The sequence below is a fragment of the Gymnoscopelus braueri genome, assembly GCF_963280865.1.
Source record: "Gymnoscopelus braueri genome assembly, chromosome: 11".
In the NCBI taxonomy this organism is placed as follows: domain Eukaryota; kingdom Metazoa; phylum Chordata; class Actinopteri; order Myctophiformes; family Myctophidae; genus Gymnoscopelus; species Gymnoscopelus braueri.
The window spans coordinates 2,098,327-2,107,077 of record NC_137613.1 but is presented as its reverse complement, the minus strand read 5'-3'; the positions used below and the strand labels follow the sequence as shown (position 1 = coordinate 2,107,077).

Genomic DNA, 8,751 nt, shown 5'->3' with positions numbered 1-8,751 from the left:
CACATAACCTCGCTTCACCAGGCTTTCTGTCCTCATAGGGTTAAATAATCAGTGACTCCTCCTCAGCTCTGTAGACACTCCTTACTGTATGATAGAACTTTATGAGTTTATACACAGTCCACCATTTTAATAGGACACAACACCGTAGACACTCCTTACTGTATGATAGAACTTTATGTGTTTATACACAGTCCACCATTTTAAAAGACAACACAGAGAACTGAAAAGCATGGACTCCATTTTGCCACGTTGGATTAAAGCATAAAGATTAATATAGGGTAAGTGTTTTATTCGCTTTACTATAACTAATGTCTCTAGTCTGGTATTATATAGTTGATGGTGTTTATACAATGACTCAGTCATAAACGTTGAATATCCAAACAATGAAGTATTGCTTATTTTTTTTTGTTCTTTAAAGATATTTTCTTTGTGGCCTTTATTTATAGTTGTCAGTAGAGACAGACAGACAGACAGACAGACAGACAGACAGACAGACAGACAGACAGGAAACAGGGAGAGAGAGACATGCAGCAAAGATCATCGGGAACGGGACTCGAACCCACGATGCGCTGTCAGGCTAAATTGGAGCCTATAGGCGCCCGGACCGCTGTGCCAGCCGTCCGGGCCGAAGCATTGCTTCTTAATGATTCTTCTGCCTAAACATACCTTATGTCATGACATAGTATGAGCGAATAGAGGAAGGGGATCAACGTCATGTGATTCCCTTCTTTGACCCTTTGAAGGTGCAAACAAAGGTGCTTATTGGTCAAAAACCCAGATGTGTGTCTCAAAGAATTATCCCTCCCTCGCCCATTGCTCTCATTCTGACTTTCTCTCCCTCTGGCAGTCCCCCCCCCCTTCTCTCTCTCTCTCTCTCTCTCTCTCTCTCTCTCTCTCTCTCTCTCTCTCTCTCTCTCTCAGACTCTGACACACAGTGAGTCACTCAGAGTCTCCACAGCAGTTTACTGTAAACCATGTGACCACAGAGGAAGTTGGTCGTTTGCTGCTCTCTCTCTCTCTCTCTCTCTCTCTCTCTCTCTCTCTCTCTCTCTCTCTCTGACAGTGTTGGACAAGTTACTTTTAAAAAGTAAAAACTAGTTATAGTTACTGCTCTCAAAAAGTAACTAGTTAATTTACTAAATTATAAAAGTAAAACATATGTATGTGTGTGTGTGTGTGTGTGTGTGTGTGTGTGTGTGTGTGTGTGTGTGTGTGTGTGTGTGTGTGTGTGTGTGTGTGTGTGTGTGTAAAACTTAGAATATACTTGATAATACACTTTTTTTTTTTTACTTGCAATAGAGCATTTTTATGTTGTGGTACTTTTACTTAAAGTAAATAAATCAGAGTACTGTCTCCTACCACTGCCCCAGATTGTGTGTGTGTGTGTGTGTGTGTGTGTGTGTGTGTGTGTGTGTGTGTGTGTGTGTGTGTGTGTGTGTGTGTGTGTGTGTGTGTGTGTGTGTGTGTGTGTGTGTGTGTGTGTGTGTGTGTGTGTGTGAGTGAAAGTTGTTTTTTGTTCCCTAAAGAAAAGAGGGGAGATGTCATGTCATCATACGGTGGTGAATGTGTCTGAGGTAGACAGCATGTGAGTGTATTTTCCCTGGAAGGCAAGACCCGCCCATCTCTGTCTCTGATTGGCTTACCCTGACATTTTACCCTACGTTAACCAATCATCACTCCTCTCTGTCATTCTACTGTGTGACATGCTGCTTTGGCTCATGTTACTGTGAGAGTACATCGCCTGTATGTTAGATCAGTGGTTCTCAACCTGTGGGTCCCCACATTATTTTAGGGGGTCCCCAGATGAGTATCTTAATGTGTAACATTGTTTTATCTCTCAACAGTAAACAAACCAACATACAGTATAAGTGTAAACAGGGTATCTGCACATTTATAAAGTTACAATTTAAATACTTTTTAATACCAAATTGGCCAATTTGTGAAATATTCGTATATTTGTATATTCCAGATGAAAGAGGCAAACGTTGTGAAAATAGCAGATCTACAAGCTCACAATGCCTCGCAGTGCCAGGCGTTGTGAGCTTGTAGATCTGCTATTTTCACAATATTTATCTGTGGAACCGAGTCAAACTAAATGTAATGCCTACAATTCCAAGTGATTGTCAGGGTGGGGGGGGGGGGGGGGGGTCCAGTTCAAATATAATTATTTGACTGGTGTGACGTGTAGATTATTACAGGGTAAGAGATTTTAAACATTACACTATAGCAATAATCTCTCTAGTCTGGTGTTAAGAATGTTAACCACTTCAACCCCACACACCCTATTCTGGAGGGGAACGTGTGGAGCAGAGATTAGCTGCCAGTCTGGATGTATCTTTTAGAAACATTTCTTCTTTTCTAAAAACCTTAGAAATATGACTTAGGCAATGGACCCTTCGCTAAACCCCACCCCAAAAGTGATTGTCCAATGCTACCTTAGCAACCGTTGTTAAGCTGTCAATGTTATTTCACCCGCACACACACAATCAGTTGCAGAAAACGGTTGGAGGGTTCTTTTCCCAAGCTGAAATCTGCACTTAAACTGCAAGGCTGTGTTGTTGAACAACGCTGCCTGTTTCGGATTCCGCAAGTTAAAGTATATTAATTCATTTGTGTGTCTATTTATTAACTGCTACTGTAGTCTTACCCTGCGGTACATGAAAACTCCTGTTACAGTCATGGATCAACTTCAACCTGGTGTTTGCACTTCCTATATTTACGGTCCGTACATCTATATAAACGTTCAGATTTCAAATATAAAGTTTTTACCCCATGGCCACGGATGTTACAATTATGCACTCTCAAAAGAACCCGTATATTCTGTACTGTTCAAAAAAAAGCATTTTAATCCGATCGGTGGCCATTTTCTCATAGAGTTATAATGTGTCAGAGTTCAATACACCTCCCAACCGATAGGGTCGCGCAGTTGAAAGCATATGGAGAAAATGGCCACCGATCGGATTAAAATGCTTTTTATTGAACAATACGGATGATACGGGTACTTCTGAGAGCCCGTACATAAATGTAACATCCGTGGCCATAGGATAAGCACTTTATATTTGAAATATGAGCGTTTCTGTAGCTGTAAATGGAGAAAGTGCAAACACCAGGTTGAAGTTCATCCATTACGGTCATGACAGACGACTGTTGTGTATCCATGGCTATTACTCCCTCTCTTGCTCCTGAAATGATCGATTATTTTTAAGGGGAAAAGCCGTCATTTAACATGCAAGTCAAAGGGTGAGAAACTTGCCAGGCCTGGGTGTGACAGAGTGGAGTGGGTGGGGCTTAGCGAAGGGTCCATTATGTTATGAGGCTAACATTATGTTTTATTTCCTGGCATTCATCTATGTTGAGAAGGAGGACGCCGGACAACTCTTAGCCACGATGCAAACATGTATTTAAAAGGTACGGTCACCACCTCATCAACGCTGGTGTGCGCTCCCTCCCTTGTGTTTGCTTGTATGACATGACATCATACAAGCACATTTGACATAATGTTCAGTCACAGCTCTGCTGTCTTGTCAAACAGATGTCTGTGACAAGCAGCCTCCTAGCTCCTCCTACAGTCAGTGTTCATTGGTCCATCTTCACAGGATGTCAGTCTGGTTCAGTGACCAATGAGAACTAAGCAAATTCCTTTGGGTTCAATTCACTCTACAGGTTGTATGTAGATGTGTGTATTTGGCCACAGAACCCCATCTGAAAAGATAAAAAAATATTGCGTAAAAAAGGCTTCGAAAATAGCAGATCTACTGTACAAGCGAAAACACAGTGCAAGCTTGTAGATCTGCTATTTTCAAATAGCCAAATAGCCGACAGGGTTAAAGTGGTTAAATTGATTTTGATGCTATATTAGCTCATTTTGCTGGCGACCCCCTGGGACTAGGGGATTGGCTGGCTGTGTGGCATGACGAGAAAGACAACAGAATATTGTAATACACTTCCTGTCAAACACAAACACTGTTGTTTGTCTCTGGTAGGACGGACGGACAGACAGACAGACAGACAGACAGACAGACAGACCTCTCAGTATATAAACATGAACAATGTTTCAACTTATTTCAGCAGCAGGTCAGGTAACAACATGTTGTGAAGATCAGATAAAACTGTAGTAGTGAGGTGAACACAATGCTGCATGACAACATTTAACTTGGAAACCGGTTGTTACATAACACCACCCCTTGTGTGTGTGTGTGTGTGTGTGTGTGTGTGTGTGTGTGTGTGTGTGTGTGTGTGTGTGTGTGTGTGTGTGTGTGTGTGTGTGTGTGTGTGTGTGTGTGTGTGTCAGTCCACATGTGTGCTGCATGCATGTGTGTGAGAGCGAGAGGCAGGAGCAAGCGAGAGAGAGAGAGAAAGAGAGAGAGAGAGAGAGAGAGAGAGAGGGAGGAACACTAGACACAACTACAACACAATGTAAAACACACTGATACAGATATGTTCATGAAATGTAAAGTACATGAATACACTGTAACAACATGTTCCTCTCTCTCTCTGTCCTCACATAACCTCGCTTCACCAGGCTTTCTGTCCTCACAGGGTTAAATACTCATTGACTCCTCCTCAGCTCTGTAGACACTCCTTACTGTATGATAGAACTTTATGTGTTTATTCACAGTCCACCATTTTAATACGACACAACACCGTAGACACTCCTTACTGTATGATAGAACTTTATGTGTTTATTCACAGTCCACCATTTTAACAGACAACACAGAGAACTGAACAGCATGGACTCCATTTTGCCACGTTGGATTAAAGCATAAAGATTAATATAGGGTAAGTGTTTTATTCGCTTTACTAGAACTAATGTATCTAGTCTGGTATTATATAGTTGATGGTGTTTATACAATGACTCAGTCATAAACGTTGAATATCCAAACAATGAAGTATTGCTTCTTTGTTTTTGTTCTTTAAAGATATTTTCTTTGTGGCCTTTATTTATAGTTGTCAGTAGAGACAGACAGACAGACAGACAGACAGACAGACAGACAGACAGACAGGAAACAGGGAGAGAGAGACATGCAGAAAAGATCATCGGGAACGGGACTCGAACCCACGATGCGCTGTCAGGCTAAATTGGAGCCTATAGGCGCCCGGACCGCTGTGCCAGCCGTCCGGGCCGAAGCATTGCTTCTTAATGATTGTTCTGCCTAAACATACTGTATGTCATGACATAGTATGAGCGAATGGAGGAAGGGGATCAACGTCATGTGATTCTCTTGTTTGACCCTTTGAAGGTGCAAACAAAGGTGCTTATTGGTCAAAAACCCAGATGTGTGTCTCAAATAATTACCCCTCCCTCGACCATTGCTCTCATTCTGACTTTCTCTCCCTCTGGCTGCCCCCACCCCTCTCACCCCCCACCCCTCTCTCTCTCTCTCTCTCTCTCTCTCTCTCTCTCGCTCTCGCTCTCTCAGACACAGAGTGAGTCACTCAGAGTCTCCATAGCAGTTTACTGTAAACCATGTGACCACAGAGGAAGTTAGTCGTTTGCTGCTTTGTGTCTCTCTCTCTCTCTCTCTCTCTCTCTCTCTCTCTCTCTCTCTCTCTCTCTCTCTCTCTCTCTCTCTCTCTCTCTCTCTCTCTCTGACTGTGTGGGACAAGTTACTTTTAAAAAGTAAAAACTAGTTATAGTTACTGCTCTCAAAAAGTAACTAGTTACCTTACTAAATTATAAAAGTAAACCGTGTGTGTGTGTGTGTGTGTGTGTGTGTGTGTGTGTGTGTGTGTGTGTGTGTGTGTGTGTGTGTGTGTGTGTGTGTGTGTGTGTGTGTGTGTGTGTGTGTGTGTGTGTGTGTGTGTGTAAAACTTAGAATATACTTGATAATACACTTCTTTTTTTTTAACTTGCAATAGAGCATTTTTATGTTGTGGTACTTTTACTTAAAGTAAATACATCAGAGTACTGTCTCCTACCACTGCCCCAGATTATATGGCTGTGTGTGTGTGTGTGTGTGTGTGTGTGTGTGTGTGTGTGTGTGTGTGTGTGTGTGTGTGTGTGTGTGTGTGTGTGTGTGTGTGTGTGTGTGTGTGTGTGTGTGTTGTTTTTTGTTCCCTGAAGAAAAGAGGGGAGATGTCATGTCATCATACGGTGGTGAATGTGTCTGAGGTAGACAGCATGTGAGTGTATTTTCCCTGGAAGGCAAGACACGCCCATCTCTGTCTCTGATTGGCTTACCCTGACATTTTACCCTACGTTAACCAATCATCACTCCTCTCTGCCATTCTACTGTGTGACATGCTGCTTTGGCTCATGTTACTGTGAGAGTACATGACCTGTATGTTAGATCCAGCCTGATCTCCAGAGAATACCGTAACATTGCACGGAACGAGTGCACTTCATTCCGTGGATAGTCGCCTCGGAACTCCCAAATTGCGTGCATATGTACGGCGAGTCCCACGGTGGGCGTAACCAGTCGCAACACGGAAAAACCCGGAAGCAGAGCAGTCCACACAATAAAATTTACGATTCTGTGCCTATCGGTACATAACTCAAACGGCGCTGAGTAGGCACAGGCGAATGTCCCACCGTTCAGGACGGCAACTCGGTCGCCTTAGCTCCCTCGGTGGTCCTTCACGGGGGGACAATTCGCCTGTGACTGCGCGCCTCCGAAATGGTTTTGTCACAAAGGCAGCGCCGTACCATATGCACGCAATTCGGGAGTTCCGAGGCGGCTATCCACGGAATGAAGTGCACTCGTTCCGTGCAATGTTACGGTAATCTCTGGAGATCGGGTTGGTTAGATCAGTGTTCCCTAACCTGTGGGTCCCCACATTATGTTGGGGGTCCCCAGATGATTATCTTAATGTGCAACATTGTTTTCTCTCTCAACAGTAAACAAACCAACATACAGTATAAGTGTAAACAGGGTATCTGCACATTTATAAAGTGACAATTTAAAGACTTTTTAATACCAAATTGGCCAATTTGTGAAATATTCGTATATTTGTATATTCCAGACGAAAGAGCAAACGTTGTGAAAATAGCAGATCTACAAGCTCACAATGCCTCGCAGTGCCAGGCGTTGTGAGCTTGTAGATCTGCTATTTTCACAATATTTATCTGTGGAACCGAGTCAAACTAAATTGAATGCCTACAATTCCAAGTGATTGTCAGGGTGGGGGGTCCCCAGTTCAAATATGATTATTTGACTGGTGTGACGTGAAGATTATTTCAGGGTAAGAGATTTTAAACAATACACTATAGCAATAATCTCTCTAGTCTGGTGTTAAGAGTGTTAACCACTTCAACCCCACACACCCTATTCTGAGGGGAAAGTGTGGCGTTGTGACGCATTGTGAGCTTGTAGATCGGCTATTTTTGGCAAAGAGATTTGGTGTAGAGGGAAAAAAGTACAGAGCCAGTTGTGTTTTACTAAGAATAGGGGGTGAAGGGGTTAATGTGTTTTATACATTATACTAGAACCACTTGGTATTTAATATGTAAAAGTTTGTCTGAATCTGAATGAGTAAAAGTATTATAAACACAACCTGTACTGTTGATATAGGAAGCATGTCTTCAAATCACTGTTTAGTTCTGCCTGGAATATAGACGCTGATAGAAAGATCATGCTTGAACTTGTCTGCGTGCGTGTGTGTGTGTGTGTGTGTGTGTGTGTGTGTGTGCGCGCACGCCTGCGGAGAGGAGTGAGTGTGTGCTGTGTGTGTGTGCCTGCGGAGAGGAGTGAGTGTTTGCTGTGTGTGTGTGTGTGTGTGTGTGTGTGTGTGTGTGTGTGTGTGTGTGTGTGTGTGTGTGTGTGTGTGTGTGTGTGTGTGTGTGTGTGTGTGTGTGTGTGTGTGTGTGTGTGTGTGTGTGTGTGTGTGTGTGTGTGTGTGTGCGTTTCCTGTGTGTGTTTGCACCAGAGAGACGAAGGCAAGACCCGCCCAGCTCTGCCTCAGATTGTCTTACCATGATCTATGACCCTATACCTTAACACATTGGTTCTCAAAGTGGGGTCCGGGGACCCCCAGGGGTCCTTGGGGGGTACCAGGGGGTCCCCAGCAAAATGTGTTAATAAAGCGTCACAATCATGTTAACCCCTTTATCCATATTTTATACTTTGGCTTTTCAAAGATAACAGATATACTTTGAACTAGTTCATGTAGAAAGTGAACTTTCCCATCACTGCCCCTGGGTGTCACACGTGGTCCCTATGTGGCTACTGTGATGGCAGACCCCTGACCTGTGTGTGTGTGTGTGTGTGTTTGTGTGCAGTACTGGCTCGCGTGTGTGTGTGCGCGTGTGAAGCCAGTGTGTGTGTGCATGTCTTTAAGTGGCGCATGTGTTCCACTGCCTCCTGTTTGTGTTGAATTAGTGTAACTGGTTGCATGTTTGTGTTGCAAGTCAGGTGCAGCTGTTGAGGCCGTGCTCGGACGGACACACAAACACACACGGTCAAATGTAGGAGTGGTTGGCATCACTCAGAAGTTGTGCCAGTGGGAGAAGACAGTCAACAATTATTTTTAAAAATAGCAGATCTACAAGCTCACAACAAGTCACAATATGATGCGTTGTGAGCTATTTTTAAAAAGTTGTTAGAAGTAACTTGTTGAAATTAGAATCACATCACAGTTTACAAGTGTAAAGCATTCACCTCCACAGCTGACAGTAAGGTGTGTGTGTGTGTGTGTGTGTGTGTGTGTGTGTGTGTGTGTGTGTGTGTGTGTGTGTGTGTGTGTGTGTGTGTGTGTGTACGTGTGTCCCCATGTCACACGCCATGTACGCTGTAACTGTAGACACTCCCACTA

At 43.4% G+C, this 8,751-nt stretch overlaps 1 protein-coding gene across 5 annotated transcripts in view; it reads left to right on the top strand.

The window, feature by feature from the left end:
- Positions 1-221: 221 nt before the first annotated feature.
- LOC308095005 (protein NLRC3-like) overlaps positions 222-8,751 on the top strand; it is a 62,568-nt gene continuing 54,038 nt past the window's right edge. For 3 of the 5 annotated variants that reach the window (XM_080441891.1, XM_080441881.1, XM_080441908.1), the window contains exon 1: positions 4,673-4,779. The gene's annotated coding sequence lies outside the window, so the exon portion shown is untranslated. Of the gene's footprint in view, positions 279-4,645; positions 4,780-8,751 lie in introns of those variants that run through there. The other 2 variants (XM_080441892.1, XM_080441889.1) reach the window with 2 other exon arrangements.